Below are 16,570 nucleotides of genomic sequence, written 5' to 3'. Positions count from 1 at the left end.
CGTTTGAAAACCCTGACAGGAGCAGCTCAGGCAATCCTACCCTCAAGTAGATCCAGCAGAAGAGGTACCAAGGGGGCAGCTCCTGAGTGACAGTTTGGCTAGCTTCAGTCAAATAAATCAGCCGCGTCAACCGGTAGCAGTGCGCTGCAATGCCGGGGGGCCGTGGGGCACAGAGGCAGGGGGCTGCAGCCATACCTTGCCACTGAGACCACCCCGTCCCCACCTGAGGAGTTCGGGTCTCTGGCAGCTGACCCAGGAGCTGGCTTGAAATACTGCTCGTGGGACAAGGGACTGATCTCGTGGGATTTTTTTGTCCAGATGCTGAGACTGAAGTCACTGTTTGGCTTCGAAAAAGGTTCCTGTTGGGGGGCAATTTGTGTGGATAGATGAATGCCAGGGGTCTTGGTCATGTCTTCGCATTTTCTGCTCTGCCCAGGGCTCCTGGCTTGCTTGTGGTAACTGAGTGCGTGTAGGGTAGTTTTGGAGGCTGCTACACTGGGCAAATTGACAAGCGCGCTGTAGTTGGCAGGGCTCGGCTGCTCCACGTGGAGGGATGCCGTCTGCTGAAGTGCAGCCACCTGCTGCCTGTGCAAGCAGAGGAGGAGAGGTGGAAGGTGTTCAGTGCTTGGTCTTGATGACAGACCTGGCTGTATTTTCTAGATCCAATGAGCCGCAGCATAACAGGCTTGTTCAAAAGAATTCTGACTTCGTGGTGATACTGGGCTAAATCCTGCATCTCCCAGGCAGGGCTAAATTGCAGGACGTGCACGGCTTTTATCTTTTGTCTCAGTGCAGCATATCCACAAGGAGACGCTGACAGCAGTCTAAAAATAGAGGCTGTTTCCTGTTGGTGGTTCATTCAGTGCTAGGAGCTTGACTCACTGCTCATCTTTAAGCAATGCTGGTGATTATAAAAGCAACAGCAAGAATTTAGAATGCCTTTTGTTGCTGTTTCTATTTTTATTTTTTATCATCAGTAAAAGTTTTTCTATCCTCTGCAAGCCAGTTGTTTTCAGGTCCCTTTCTGCTGGAAGCATTGTGAGCACAAGTCTCTGCTCCAGCCAGAATTTTAAAGATGAGGTGCCTGCAGATGAAACATGTTAAAAAGTTTGTCCTCTGGTCATTAATTGCCCTGTAGAAGATGGCATCAGGGAACTGCCCGATGTAGGACTGGTCGATAGAGCTTGCCTTCTGTTGGGGTTTGCTCATTACCACTGAGACTGGCTACCCGCCAGCTGGGCTTCAGGACATCTCTGATGATCCTTGCAGCTGTGGGGGCTGCAAGGTGCCTTCTCCTCTCAACAGGCAGGAACAGCTTTACATAAGGTTTCCTAACAAATCATTGTCTGACTGGCTCTTAAAAGCAGCAGTGACAGTGGCTCCCCAGGCAGCACACCCCCACGCTTAACTGCGTGCAGTGGGAGCTCAGTGTCCAGCCAAGACATTTCTTGCTACAGATCAGGCTTGTTGCTTCATGCTCTGTCATCCACGGTTGCCCTCCTGTTGGATCTTTTATTATTATTATTATTATTATCATTATTATTATTATTATTACTGATTGTCTGTTGGTGGAAACAAAGCACAAGTAAATAAGAAAAATAAATAAGAAAAAGCAGAATGTAATTAGAAAGCCGTGAGGTCTACACTAGTTCCAGTTTTGGAAAGTTGTGGTTTGGATTAGTCAAGCAAAGCACTGAAAATCTGGTTAAGTTACTTTTGTCCTGAGTGCAGTCATTGCTTCCTAGGTGTGAAAGCATGGCTGCCAGCTGGCCTGAACATGCTTTTGCTTGTGGGGTTGAATTTTGCTCTTGATGAGGTTTCTCAGACCTAAGCATCACAGACGCGGGAGCACACAAAATCCTATGTAATTCCTGAGTGTTCATCATTCTTAAGGTTGTGTCTCCTTGTGTTATATCAATACCCAGAGTTTTCAAAACCTTGAGATTACAAAAGCACTGTGGTTACAAACAACAAATTGTGTGCTCTGCAAACCATATTGTGTGACCAGAACCTGCCTCTGCAACCAGTGATGGTATGGGGGGTGCTGGGAGCAACACTAAGCATGATGTGTGGGGTGCTTGTGGAGCAGCAGACCAAGCCACCAAAATCAAACAGGCAGTTTTCTGCCAAACTGTGTTTGACTATGAAAAAGTGCTTAGATCCCAAAAGAAAGCACTGGAAAGTATTTCCTGACCCACTGTATCCACAAGCAGAAGGAGCATGGCGTGGGTTGAGAACTGGCTGAGCTCAGAGGGTGGTGATCAAGGGTGCAGAGTCCGGCTGGGGACCTGTGACTAGCGGTGTTCCCCAGGGGTCGGTCTTGTTCAACATCTTCATCGATGACCTTGATGAGGGAATTGTGTCCACCCTCAGCAAGTATACCAATGATACAAAGCTGGGAGGAGCGGCTGACACACCAGAAGGCCGTGCTGCCATTCAGCAAGAACTGGACAGGCTGGAGAGCTGGGCAGGAAGAAAGCAGATGAGGTTTGACAAAAGCAAGCGTAGAGTCCTGCACCTGGGAAGGAACAACCGCATGTATCAGTACAGGCTGGGGGATGACCTGCTGGAGAGGAGCTCTGCGGAGAAGGACCTGGGGGTCCTGGTGGAAGACAGGTTGGCCATGAGCCAGCAGTGTGCCCTGGTGGCCAAGAGGGCCCATGGGATCCTGTGGTGCATTAAAAGGAGCGTGGCCATCAGGTCAAGTGAGATGATCCTCTCCCTCTACTCTGCCCTGGACAGGCCTCACCTGGAGTACTGTGTGAAGTTCTGGGCTCCCCGGCACAAAAAAGACAGGGATCTCCTGGAGAGATTCCAGCGGAGGGCAACAAAGATGGTACGGGGCCTGGGGCATCTTCCCTATGAGGAAAGGCTGAGAGACCGGGGCCCGTTCAGCCTTGAGAAAAGAAGACTGAGAGGGGATCTTACCAATGTTTATAAATAGCAGAAGTGTGAGAGACAAAGGGATATGACCAACCTCTCTTCAGTGGTCTGTGGGGATAGGACAAGAGGTAATGGCCACAAAATGGAGCCCAGGAAGTTCCACACCAACATGCGAAAGAACTTCTTCCCGGTGAGGGTGACGGAGCACTGGAGCAGGCTGCCCAGGGATGCTGTGGAATCTCCCTCCTTGGAGATATTCAAGGCCCGTCTGGACGCCTACCTGGGCAACCTGCTGTAGGGAACTTGCTTTGGCAGGGGGTTGGACCCGATGACATATGGAGGTCCCTTCCAACCCCTACAGTTCTGTGATCCTGTGATATGTGTGATCCTGCGTGCCTGTTGTGTATCTGCACAACACTGGCGGCACCAGGCCATGCAAGTTAGCCATGCCATCGTGAACTAACCACCAGGTAGCACTGAATAGAGAGCAAGTGTGTACATCTGTCACATCCAAGCTCTGCAGCTGAACTGCCAACTGTCCGACTGTCCGACTGGTGCCCTGTAGGATTCAGTTTATTTTCCCCTGAAGCATTAGACCCTGGATAGCAAATCTGCAGCCTGCATTTAGCATCCCATGGAAGGATGTATACTATAAGTTATGCCTGGCTCTGAGGGCCGGCCTGAGAGGTTTGCCATCTGCACAGCTTTGTAGCTTTAGAAAACACTTGCCGAGTTAGTCTGCAGTGAACTTGCTGTCTCCTGTTTCCAGCATTTGAGTTGCCAATGGAACGCAAGTAGAGGCTGGAGACAAGGATCTGGCACTGAGGCTCCACACCTTGTTGGCATGGTCTTTTTTGCAGCTTGAGGAGGACCATAGCAAATTTTTTTTTTTTTTTTTTGGGGGGGTGGGGTGGGGCAGGGGGGGTGGATTTGCAGCAACCTCATAGCGTTATTTCTAACTTCAGCATTTTTACCTCTTGCTGGTCTTGTTTTCCAAGACTATAGGCCTGATTTTCTGTGATGGCTGTAGAGAGTTTTATTGCAGTTAGAACTGTCTGAACATAGAGCATCTGTCCTGTAGTAAACTGAAATAGTCGCAGACTGATGGTTAGATCACACACTGGTATATTTTGAGAATCAAGTTAATTTTGAGAATTAATACACTGTCTTTCACTTGTGACTGGAGTAGATTTTGGATCAGTCTCTACTCTGACTGGAAATTAAGTTGGAAAGTTTAAAGGTATTCCCCTTAATTATTACATAAAAAGACTAAAAGCAGCACTCTGGTCCTGAATCAATGTCTGTTTCACAACAGATGCTCTAAATCCTTGGAGTCTCAGGTATTAGCAACAAAGGTTACTTTGCCACACAGCACCTTTGCTGCAAAATAAGTAATCCCCAAGTGGGTGTGGATGTTGTACTTGCTGAACGAAGATATGTGCGTGGGCTCAGTGATGCGATTAGTGACATACGGGTAGGAGAAGAACCACTTGCTTTGTCAATAGCTGTTCTCTGGGCCTGGTGTGAAGGTGCTGCCCTGTCTTCTCTTCCTCATATGAAACTTTTTTTTGGAGCAGAGGTGCCAGTTCAGCAAAGGTCTGCTTAATATTCAATCTTGTGTGCTTCCTGAAGCGAGGAACAGGAGTGCCAGCACTTAGCAAGGAGCCTCTTTCCTTGGAAGTCAGGCCTGGGGGGCCAGGATGCACGTGGCCTGCACACACCAGGCCACAGTGTCCTCGAGCATTAGGCTACCCCTGCTAGGTGGGGAATGGGGCACCCATCAGTCCTCACTTCCTAATTGTGTGTCCTTATGCTCAGCAAAATTTGTTGCTGTCTCAGTTGGATCGGGTCAGAATAAGTGGGCTGCAGGTATCATCCTGAAGTGGCTTTGGTTGAAAAATGTGTGTTTGGTGATCCTGTGAAGGCCCAAGCTGCTGTGCTTCCACAGACTGACCTGTGTTTGGCTGACATGTTTTTTTCCTGCATTAAAAGAACTCCTGTAACGTGGATGTGGTGTAAAACCAAAGCAGTGCTATGAAAATCAAGTGAGAAATTACCTGTCTTTTGTCACTCAAGCATTAATTTGCATTGTGTTTGGTGTCAGAAGGAAAAACTGACATCCCTGCTGTAGCCACGTCTCTGTATTTCAGAGCTTGTGTGAGCTCCCCATTATGACAGAAAGAACCAGGGAGGAAAGGCCTGCCCTGCTGACATGTTAAAGCCCTAGTCCAGGGATGGCTGATGCCTGAAGTCCATCTGAAAAGCCAGTCTTGCTGTATGAAAGGATGAGATGCAAAGGTTTTGAGGGGCCCAGCCAGAAGTGTTCATCCACACAGGGGGCTTAGAAGACATCTCGACTTTTCCACCCTTCAAAGGTGCTGCCACCTTCGCAGAAAGGACAGGACTCTGTAACCTGGTGTTGCCAGAACTCCTGACCTGGCCCCAGGTGAGCACTGGCCTGCCTCATCGTGCTCTAAACGGTCCCCAAGGACACCAGTGGCATGTCTGTGAGCATACTGGTGTGGGCAGCTGCTCCATGAGCTGTGCAGACACTTTCCTACCCTTTTTCACATCGGTATTTTCAGATTAATGAAGACTGCTTCGCTGTCAACAACAAAGTACCTTCATCAAGATACCCATATCCTTAATTTCCAGACATTTGAACTCTAATTTCCACATTATGGATATATTGTTATGCCTCATAACCTTATAACTACTTCTGCTGTTAGTTAAATTACTTGTGTAATTCCTGGAAGTAACAACATATTATGCTATCGTTTCAAAGGCTGAAATTATATATAAAGAAAGGCAAAGATCTGAAAAAAAACAACATGGAGTGGACTACCCAAAAGCAACTGACCCAAAAGCAACTTTTCGATAACACAGTTTGGAGAATTTCATTCCACAATATATTTTTTTTGATCCTTTTTCCAACAGTTTGGGCTGAAAACATATTTTAAAGTGCTTTGTGAGATGGAAATTTCCCTTCTCATCCAGCCTGTGCTACCAGCTGTTCAGTTTGGAACAGAGAAAATGAAACCATGCATGCTGCAGCACTCACAGGCTGGAAATGCTAAGATCTTTAAAGGCGTGGATGCAAGCGCAGAGAGTGCGTGCGACGTGCTGACTGGAAATAAGGCACTCCGTGTCACTTCTCCTTCTTGAATGATCCTGAAATGGAGCATCAGGAAGAAGGCAGCCCCACAGACCACAGTTCAAGAGAGCTGCAAACAGTAAGGTAATAAGCAGCCTACATGGCGCACACAGTGGTGCCACGTGGTTGGAACAAGCTGCCAAGCTGCACAAGATGAGTAGCACAGAGGGGAACTTCATTTTCAGCCCCACATCCTCATGAGCATGTCTTGGTTTGCTTGGAAGTTCTGGCCGTTCAGCTTCTCATTCCTGGGTCCAGCTGGAGTACCAAAAGGTCGTGTACTGATGTCTGGTTAGAAAGGGCAGGCATCTCTGTAAGAGGGCAGCCAAGGAAGGGAAGGGGCAACTTCCTTCTCATCGTTAATTGCAATGCCATGTTCTGTGCAGATGAGCTGGGTGGTTGTCCTCTTTGTAGAGGGAGATAATTCTCTCTTAATGCAGTTCCAATATGGTTGCTCTATGGCACCACCTACCTTTGTTGTATTAAAGTTAAATATCTTTGTGTACAAAAGTTTAAAGTGCATAGCTAAAACCTATGTGCCTGCAGTAATTGCAGATGTAAATCTTTTTGTCATCCTGCAAAGACTAGGTGAGGTATTTCATAAATATGTCAGAGGCAGCATTAAAATTTTATGGCAGGCAGCACGGGTCGAGAATAGTACAGTGACTTCACAGCAAGGTACGTCCACCTTAACCCACAACTCATTAGTCATTGATGGGATTTCTGTGCCTTGCAGTGTCTTGGAAATGAGGTAGTGTTACAAAAATCTGCATGTTTGATTTTTTAAATATGACAACCTACTCAGGACTGTTACAAATAAAATTGTACATCTTTGACCAGGTTCTTGTTAAAATAAAGACAAAGGAAGGGGACAATAGTGTGCAATCTGTAGGATAATAAAATTATATGCATCCTTCATTTGAAGTTAATTGGCAGTCTTGGTGGGACAGGGAACTTTGGAGAGATGTTATTGAATATGACTATGTGCCTTCCAGCCACAATGCAGTTGTGCCGCTTTTTGGCTGAAGTGTGGAAAAAATTATCCAATGCACACAAAGATTTTGAAATCACTTGTGAAAGTCTGGGCAATGGTTATACCTATACTGTTAATAGAAATGTTAATCGACGAATATGAGACATTACAGGCATGAGCAGAATGCGCTTTTGGTGAGTAAAAGTGTACTGGTGGAAGGATTCAAAGCTGATAATAAGTGGTCTATTAATCCAACGAATACTTACAGTGGATTTACCAGCGATCTGTTAAGCCTCTGTGGATGGGTTTCTTTAACCCGAGATGTGGCCAAGAAAAAGCCTAAATATGCCAAGTGTTCTCACATCTCTGTGCATGTACATCTGCACATATCTGTCAGTGCCTGTCAATACATGTGCAATTTTTCTTCTTGTGTGCTTCTGCTTCGTCCCACTCAGTGCCTCCAGGAGTGCAGACAGTGCCATATCATACAAAAGAATATGGACTGGAGAAGTAGTCTGAAGATGAAGCTAGCAAAAAGCATCTTTTACTCAGTTCAGCCCTGAATACCTAGCGAGGCATCTCTGTTGGCAGGCTCCCTGGCTGACCTCCTAGCTGCATCCTCTGAGGTCAGGCTGGTGGCTATGGCTTTGGCTGGCGTGAGCCACCTCCAGCCACAGCTGAGGCTCATCAGGACCAGAGCCTTGGCTGCAGGCAGAAGCCTGGGTTTTGGGGGCTCTGGCATGTGAAAGCGAGGCAGAGATTGGGGTGACGGAAACTCTGATAAGGGGGTTCTGATGTCCCAGGCACTTGCTTGTTCCCTTTCCTGGCTGCAGGCTCCCCAATTTCCCAGCTGGGTGAGTTATTGTGTGACAGTCAATCTGTGAACTGAGCAAAACCTGTGTCCCTGCCTGAAGCTGGATTTTTCCACCTCCATCATTTAATCCATTTCATTTCATTTCATTTCATTTCATTTCATTTCATTTCATTTCATTTCATTTCATTTCATTTCATTTCATAGAAAAGAATAGTTTGGAAGGAACATACAAAGATCGAGTCCATCTTTCAGGCTGCCTTGGGGCTGGCCAAAGTTAAAACATGTCATTCAGAGCATTATCCAAATGCCTCTTGGACACTGACAGGCATGGGACATCGACCACCTTGCTAGGAAACCTGTTCCAGCGTCAAACTACCCTCTTGGTACAGATGTTTTTCCTAATACCTAGGAAAAGGCATTTACCTAAACACACTCCTAGGCAGCGGGATTGCTGCCTCCTTGGTTTTCCTGAAACTGCAAAGGGAGAAATATACATGGTTTACCAGCCACGTAGGGGAAGGCATCTCTAAGATGTGACAAATTTCTTATCTCCGAAGTGGCAACCTGATGAGCGCTCCACCTTCGCAGTGAGCATTGACCCTGGTCCATGTCCCGCTGCCCTGTTGCCCTCACTCTCCCTGCAGAAGTGGGAGAGTGAAATGCAGCTGGTGGACGGTGCAATACAGCTCTAAGCTCTGCTGTCCGCAGAGAAAGAGACGGAGAGCGCGCCTGTGACTGCCTTACCCTGCCAGGCTCTGCTTCAGTGCTAGTGTAAATCTTTTCAGAGTAACGAAGCTGTGTTTAAAGAAGACTGGCAAAAGGAATGAACGGGTATGTCAAAGTCAGCAGAAATATGTTTGTTGGGCCAACTAAGTCAGGTTTACCCACACTGAGATCAGGAATGGGCAGGCTGCTTTGTTTTCTTATACAAGCAGAGCATGAGGTCTGCATTAAAAACTAAAACAAACATACGACAAACTGAAGCTGTTGTTTTCCTTTCAGACATCTCTCACTGGAACACAGTTACTGCCATTATATGTAGGACTAGCAATTCTTCTAGATGCATTTTCTAACAATCCAGTCTCAAGAAAATTTTCCAAGCCTGTCCTTCAATGATTGTCTTTCAAATTCTGTTTGCTTTTCCTGGGATTTTTGGCTGTTTATTACCTTGGGTATTTTCACTGAGATAAATTGGATAGAAAACTACAGACTTTTGGCATTGTTAGTGCATTTTCCCACTTGCTTTCTTTCCAGGGTGAACATTGCATCTGAAACACGTTTTGTTTTAGTTGTGTTTTGTTACTTGTTCCCTTATTTTGCAATTTTATTTCATTTTGTGTGCGTGTGTGTGTACAGCATTGTGTTTGGACTAGAGCAGATTAGTGGCCAATTATCTGCAAAGCAGAAGGTAAAGTTATCGTTGTCCTGCATTCGTGGAGCTTCTGTGGACAAGGAAAACATGAGAGAGCAGATTTACTGGTGGGCCATTTACTGGTGGTCAGCCATTGTTTTCTACACACCCTGATTAAATACATCTGATATTTACAGATCAGAGCAGTGTAAATCACCGATTCTTTTGTTTGCTAATGAATGTTAAAATTTAAAGGAAACCTAAGGCTGCAAAGCAAAACAAAAAACAGCAATAAAAATTACTTTGGATCAAATGAAAAGATTTTCAATTCAAAGCAATATACATATTTTTTTCTGTGAGATTTTTGGACTTTTAAAATATTATTGAACTCAATTTGAAAACTTTGAATCACTCTGAATTTAAAAGAAAAAGAAGAGATTGGTTTGGAAAACATCTGCATGAAAAGAAAAAGCACATAGGGCTACTTTGTGATGGAATAAGTTTGTCGAATTGTTAGAAATTTGCATAAATATGTTAGTGATTTGAAACTACCTTTTTTTTTTGTGAAAGCAAGTTTTACCTGAAAAGTGCTTCCCAGCTCCCCTGCACGTGGACAGAGCTTCTAAGGCAGTGAGTTTTGTACGTTATGGGGGCTGTTTGCTTCCAGACAGGGCTGCAAACCTGTTACTCTCTCACCCCGATCCACCCTGAGAGCTTGTTGCAGGAAAGCCGATGTGCTTCCCTGAGGGCAAAACAGAGCCATTACTCTTCTCTGTAGAGCTCAGATCTTCTTTGCTAAAGTGTCTCACATTTGTTTGTCAGTCTGACTTTATTTCACATGATTCCCAATGTGAACTAGATTCTAGATCAGGCTGAAGCTGACCCCTCAGATGGTGTCAGTTAGCACCATGTTCTGTCCTTTGGTTAATATTTGAAACTTCAAGTGCGCATGACATATGGCCCTATTGTACATGTGACTTTTTTTGTAATAGATTTTAAAGTTGCGTTTGGATCGCATTTATTTCATAATGTTCATAGGTAATATGCAGGCTCCTTTGGTGTATTCTTGTTCCTAAGGGCAGTATTTAACCCTGCTTGCCATGCAGTCAAGCATATCTTAGTTACCAGGATAATGATTGTTATTGGAGTTCACCGAAGAAATTTATGATCCATGTGATTACTTCCATAAAAAAAAAAGAGACAGAAAACAAATAAAACTCGAGATTTTTTTTTTTTTAAAGTTACATTAGGTTCCTTTTCCACATGAAAAAAATAAAGACACTTGCAGCCCTTGCCTGAAGGTCAGGGTGGAATGGGAGAGAACAGTTAATCTACAGATGTCCAATTTCTAAGCAGGTACAGGAGATCAGTTTTGAATTTACCCTGGACCCCAACAAAGAATGAGCAGTGTGTTGTTATTCTTGGTCAGAATTCTGTTTTGTGTCCCACAACATCCCGTTCGTGTCCCTCATGAAGCTGTGTTTATTGAAAACTTTCCGCTGGTTTGTTTTATTGGTCTACCAAATAGAAGGGCTGTATAAGACACTGTCCTAAACCAGTAGCTTGGATGTCAAAAGGATGCAGCAATTTGGGACTGGAATTAAAAATAGAGACTTAGACAATCTGGTGAGAAGGGACCAGGGACAGCTGTAGGGGGGTTGTAATAACTCACAGTGGCTCCAGTTGATACTCATCAGGAAGTGTCCACATGCTAATTAAAAGGGGAGAGAAACACACTCATTGCTGAAAGATGCAGCTGAGGCAGATTATACAAAGATCCCTGAGCTGGTGAGTGACTGACTGACCAGGAAGGAGAAGTGTGGAAAGAAAAAATATTGGGAAGAGTCCGGTTCTGTAATTCAGTGGTTCACTTAGTTACAGCCGGGCTGCAAACATAGCAGATAGGCCAATTCTTACTCAATTACCTGAATTTTTTCACTGATTTCCCCGTGAAACAACTGATTACAGAAGAAGTCAAGCTTGGATCAGGTCTGTAGGTGGTATCCTGAAACCATAACGCTGATATAACCATTTGTCTCCATGGTCTTGATGGATTCTTCCTGTTCCAAACATGTGCACAAAACTAACTGTCTGAACTGAGAAAATGGAGTGAAAGGAGTGTACAAACACATGTCCGTCTTCACCTTGCTAGCTCTAGTTAGTGCTTCACTGGCTCCAGAGCTTCTGATTCTCAGGATCTTCTGCCACTCTGAGGCTTGTTTCCCCCGGGAATCAGAGTTCTGTGATGAACTTGGAGATGTTAAAACAAACTTCTTTGTTAAGTATTTGCAAAACTTTGTATTTCAGTGAAAAGATACCAGCAGCTGGGTCACAAAAATTCTTCATATTTGATTAGGTTGCTAGTTTCTACTGTTAAATGTTACACGGTCCTAAGAATAAATGATTAAGAGCTGTGCTGTCTAGTGGGACAGCAGTGAGCCACATCTTCTCCATGCTGCACGGTGACAGTGGCCAGACTTTGGAACAGAGTCCCAGTGAAGCTGTGAACCTCCATCCTGGGAGATTTCCAAAACCTGGCTGGACGTAAGCTAATTTGAAGCTCTCTCTCCTTTGAGTGCAGGTTTGGAGCCAATAACCCCCACAGATCCCTTCCAACTTACACTTCTCTATGGTTACAGCATCCCATTGAAAAACAAACAAACACAGAGAATGAAAAATAATTTGCATTCCCCTCTCACCTACCAAGATCCAGAGCTAGCTGAGATCAACTGCAAATCTTCCCATTTTGACCTGGGCGAGGTTTAAGTGTATGATACCCACTGTATCTCCGCGAAGCTGGTGAGAACTGGAGCTGCTGCACCTGTCTGCAGGCTGGAGCTGGCTGAGTGTGTCCCACTGCACAGCCAGACTCCCAACCACGGTTAGTGCAGCCTCTTGCAGGGGGAGACATCTCCTAAGCTTGTGCAGAGATATCTGTGAACTCCCTCTTAGTGCACATGCATGTTGCTCCCCTAGGGCCAGCCAACACTATCTGCTTTTCCTTCTGCCGTTCCGCCCATTCTTCTGCCTTTCAGTGGGCAAGGAAGGTTTGCAGCACCCTCGTTCTTCTCTGGAGCTCCTAAGAGCAGCAGGGCACCTGATTTCAGGAGGTGTCTGTCCTGGGAGCTGACCCTGGGCACATGCTGGGCACCTGCATCAGGACCTGCCAGCACACACCACAGCCTCACTGAGGTAGAGCAGGTAACATGTACAACATGTTTGATATCACAGGGAGAGATATCAGCCACCCCCACCTCTTTTAGGTATGAATTTAGTGGGATGACCTATTTCTGGGGTACCCCGTTTCTCTGCTGAGAACAGAAAGAACCTGACAAAGAGCTCAGTCCCAACACCTGAAGTTTAGACAAGTTTCGCGAGTTGGGCTGAGCCCAATACCTTGCGTACAGAGACACATGCAACCTCCCCGGTCCCCTGTACAGGTAGTTTTCTTAAGCCGTGGTATTTTTAAAGACACCGTGAAGTCTTCTCTTCGTGTATTGTTTTTTGTAATTTTTAAATTCAGACTTTTTAGTTCTGTGCATCACTTTGGAAACTTAGTGGAGCCTTTACCTTAAAACCAAACAGAGTGGTAAAACTGAGTCGTTAATCCCCAGTGGAAATAGGGCAGAGAGAACAAAGCAGGCTTATTCACCACCACCATCAAACTCTGCGGTTGCTCCTGGGGCTCAACCCATGGTCAGGGTGATTTTGTCTCTGTCTGCCATCTCAGGATGGAGTTCATCTCCTGAGGTTTGCTGCTGTGTTGTAGCACTAGAGTTTCCGTGAATCGCTCTTCCCTCCTAAACCTTCCAAAATGAGACCTCTACCTCTAGTGTAGCCTTTTTGGGCTGCAGCAGCAGTAGTATCGTAACAGCCTGGATTCAGGTCGGCAGGGGTGGGGTGGTACCGTTCAACATGAAGGAGCAGATTGCCACCCCTTCTCTGCAGTGCGTCGCGTGCGTGTGTATCCCAGGGTAGCTGCTCCGCTGTGATTTTTGAGTGGGGCTGGGGCTGGCCGCTAAGCAGTGCTGTCAAGAAGTATGCCTTGATGGGCCTTGGAATATCTTCTGAAACTCATGAGGCATTCATGCAGTGTTCATTCATCTAGTTCAGCTTCGCTATGGCTGTAACGTTTGTCTGCCCACACATTGTGATGATAGCAACAGGGCTTGAGACTTTCTCCCCCACTTCTCCTCTTTCCCCTCCCATCCTTATTTCTTTTCTCTTGTTTTCCTTTCCCTCTCTGTCCCCCCTACCTCCTCCCCCAGTCTCTTTTTGCAAGGCTGATGGATATGCAGAGTATGTTAAGAAGCAAGCAATACTGTCACTGAACTGATGGTGTTCAGTGACTCCTCGAGCTCCTGGCTGGTCTGTACTGCAGGAGCTTGACACCCTGACCACTGAGGCATAAAAAACAGAGAATTGGAAGCCTCAGCCTGACAGGCACCAGAGCATCCCCCAGAGAGGGTCCAAGATATGTGTGTGTGTGTGTTTGTGTGAAGGGAGGAGGGCAGCGGAGATTTTGGGGGGAGGAGAGCAAAGCGAGAGAGGATGAGACAATGAAATGTCAGCCCATAGTCAAGCTGCAGCGCTGCCGAATGTTTAGAAAGTGCAGCTGCCTACTTAGCAGCGTGCACAGCGTAAGTGTGTGAGGGAGCGCGATATCCCAGGTGAAAATGCCCAGGACTCACAGAGGGACGTGTTGTCCTGTCTCCTGACGGGCGCAGGTCATGCAGGGGTATGATGGCTTGGTGCGACGTCTGTTCAGTCTGCACACAGAGCAGCTGGGCTGGCTCTTCTCCACACCCAGGACTGCTTCTTGTGCAAAGGGTCTGAAGCTGGGAGCAGGGGCTGTCCTGTCTATCTTGCTGCTCTGCCTGCACACCATGCAGCTCCCAGGAAGGACGGTGCAGAGACACGTGTGCAAGTTGCGTCAACCAGGCAGCAGCAGCAAGGTGGGTCTTGTGCTATGTCCAGCCTGAAAAACATTAGGAAGCTTCAGTGAACATTTTATTATTTTAATAGACATGCAACTGAACCTCTGAACTGAACTTCTGCCTAACCTCTGAAAATTATAAAAAATATGAAACCCCTGGGGAAGCTGTGTCCACAGGAAGAGGTATTCACAGGATGAAGCGGTCTTTGTGCAGCACACACTTGGAAAGAGAAATTGGGCTTCAGCCTTCAAGGGCTGGAAAAGATGATATTACTCAGCCGTTAAGATAACAACCAGTTTGCCACCCATAGGCTCTGTAGGCTTCAGCAAACACCACTAGGACAGAGCTGAGTCAGAGACCTGGTGGAACACAAGAAAAGCAGAGGAAGCATCTGGCTGAGAAGACAGTCTCAGGTGCAGCAGAGAGACAGAAGAAGTGACCAGAGTTTTTTTTTTCTTTTCCTTTTTTTTTTTCTCCTGGCTTTTCCTGGATAAAAGTGGCTGCAGCAGTACTTGTGTCCTGCAGGAGGAAGCTTGCTTTCTAGCTAGCAGAAGGCAGTGGGGACATCTTTGCCAGTGCTTCTGGGACCTCAGATGGTTCCTGTTTTCTGGCTCTGCTGCCTTCTCTGTGCCTTGTTTTTTTAGCCAACAAGGGTGAGTACTGAATGGAGGTAGTGGTCAGGTACTAAAGTTGTCTATGATCCAGAAGGACAAGGACTAGGGAAGAAATGTAAATAAATGTAAATGTGTTGCACCACATAGCAGGATTTGGAAACAGTTCTATTTTCCATGGCTCCTAGAATGAATACCATTTCTTAGAAGTAATAATGAAAACCTGTTCTGAGCTTCTGTAGAAATGTAGTCAAAACACAATTGGCACTTAACAGAATGGGCATTTAATGGTCCCACCTGCAGCTGTACAAATCTTTATTTTCTGCTTGTGCTCCTGCGAAAGTGCCTTGGCTGACCAGTGTGTAACAGCTGGAGAAGGCACAGGTAAACTCAAGAAAAATGCTGGGCCAGAGCCATGGTCTGTCTCTCCTGTCTTCCTGGCCTGCAAAGCCAGTGCCTGCTGCTCACAGCAAGGTGCAGGTCTACCCACGGAGATGTCGGATGACCTGTCTGTAGTTGGTACTCTCCACATCAGTAAACAGAGGTAGGGAGAAACCATGATGCATGAGGCTCATAAAATAAATCAAATCAGAACTGGTTTGTTCTGGGCTTAAGTGCTTCAGTGCAGGGTGAAGCTGCTGTTCGTGAAGATGTTGGGAGCCCTCCTTGGGCCGTTGGTGTAGTGGGCTGAGACATGCCTGCAGGTGATGAGCTACACATCTCAACCCTATGGTAAGCATGTGAGCGCTTGCTGCTCTTGGCTTCAGCCTTCAGCCCTGTCTGTGGGTGTTGGGCAAGGGAGAAGAGGGCATGCCGACACTGCCAGGTGCAACGCTACGAGTCCAGATGTCGGTGGGGAACAGCACGGGGAGGGGCTGTTACTGGAGACCCCCTGGAGCAGAGGAGCGAGGGGTGGCTTTTGCCATTTGTGTATTCAGTGTTCACCAGCATTCGTTGGTGCGGACTGAGAAACAGTGCTTTTTTACTGAAACAGCATCCCGTGGACACCAAGCTACCTTGCTACCTGCACCGAGCAGCTCAGCGGGTTTGTACTGCCTCGCCGATAACCAGAGCATCACCATCTCCCTCCTGGGACCAGCCAGTGGGCAACTCGCCGGGGCCATGTCCTGAGTGGGGAGGCCACCCACTGGCTTGGCATCTAGACTGTGGTCCCTGGGGCAGGTTTGCCACTTGGGCCAGCAGGTTGGTGGGATGTTGCTGTCACGTGCTGGTGGTGGTGTGGCTCTGCTGCTTGGCTGGGTAAAGGCAGTCCCTGAGTGCGGCAGGGAAGCTGTGCCGTAGCCAAGGACCAGAGCAGCTGAAGGCTGCGGACAGCATCTTCCTTCTTCAGCTGGCAGCCTTTTCCAGCACCTAGCACAGGAAAATATCTCCTGCTGTGCTGTTTTGTGTGTATTTGTGTACTTGAGAGGGAGAAAGAAAGAAGGAAGAAAGATAGAAGGAGAGCAGGAGAAACTGTCATTTGTGCAAGATGCCCTAACAAAACAATGGCAGTATTTGTATTTCCGTGGTGCTGGAGCCGGGTGCCCTGCCCAGGGTCAGAGCTCCATTATGAGCACTGCCCTGATGAGCTTGCAGCTGAGGTATGAAACAGGAGATGATGTGAAGGGAAGAAACAGACGGGGAAAGCAGGAGCTCACGAGGAAATAAATAACAGTAACTCTTTGAGTATTTCCTGTGCATTGATCCAGAAGGTTTCAAAGCCACCTGAAACTGCGGTGAACATCCCTCTCCTTCGGTTAAAATGATCGGTGGAAGCCTGGGACTAAAACCATGTTCTCCTGGAGAGCCTGGAATGATATTCAATACCTAGAAGATTAGCTGATTTG

General features: G+C 46.7%; 1 protein-coding gene across 4 annotated transcripts in view; it reads left to right on the top strand.

The window, feature by feature from the left end:
• The window catches only part of PAX5 (paired box 5), a 146,354-nt gene that overhangs the window by 114,392 nt on the left and 15,392 nt on the right, over positions 1-16,570 (top strand). The window lies entirely within an intron of this gene.

Source organism: Anser brachyrhynchus, assembly GCF_964034855.1.
Source record: "Anser brachyrhynchus genome assembly, chromosome: Z".
NCBI lineage: Eukaryota > Metazoa > Chordata > Aves > Anseriformes > Anatidae > Anser > Anser brachyrhynchus.
Note: the sequence above shows the minus strand (reverse complement) of the source record. Positions and strands in the feature narration are given on the sequence as shown.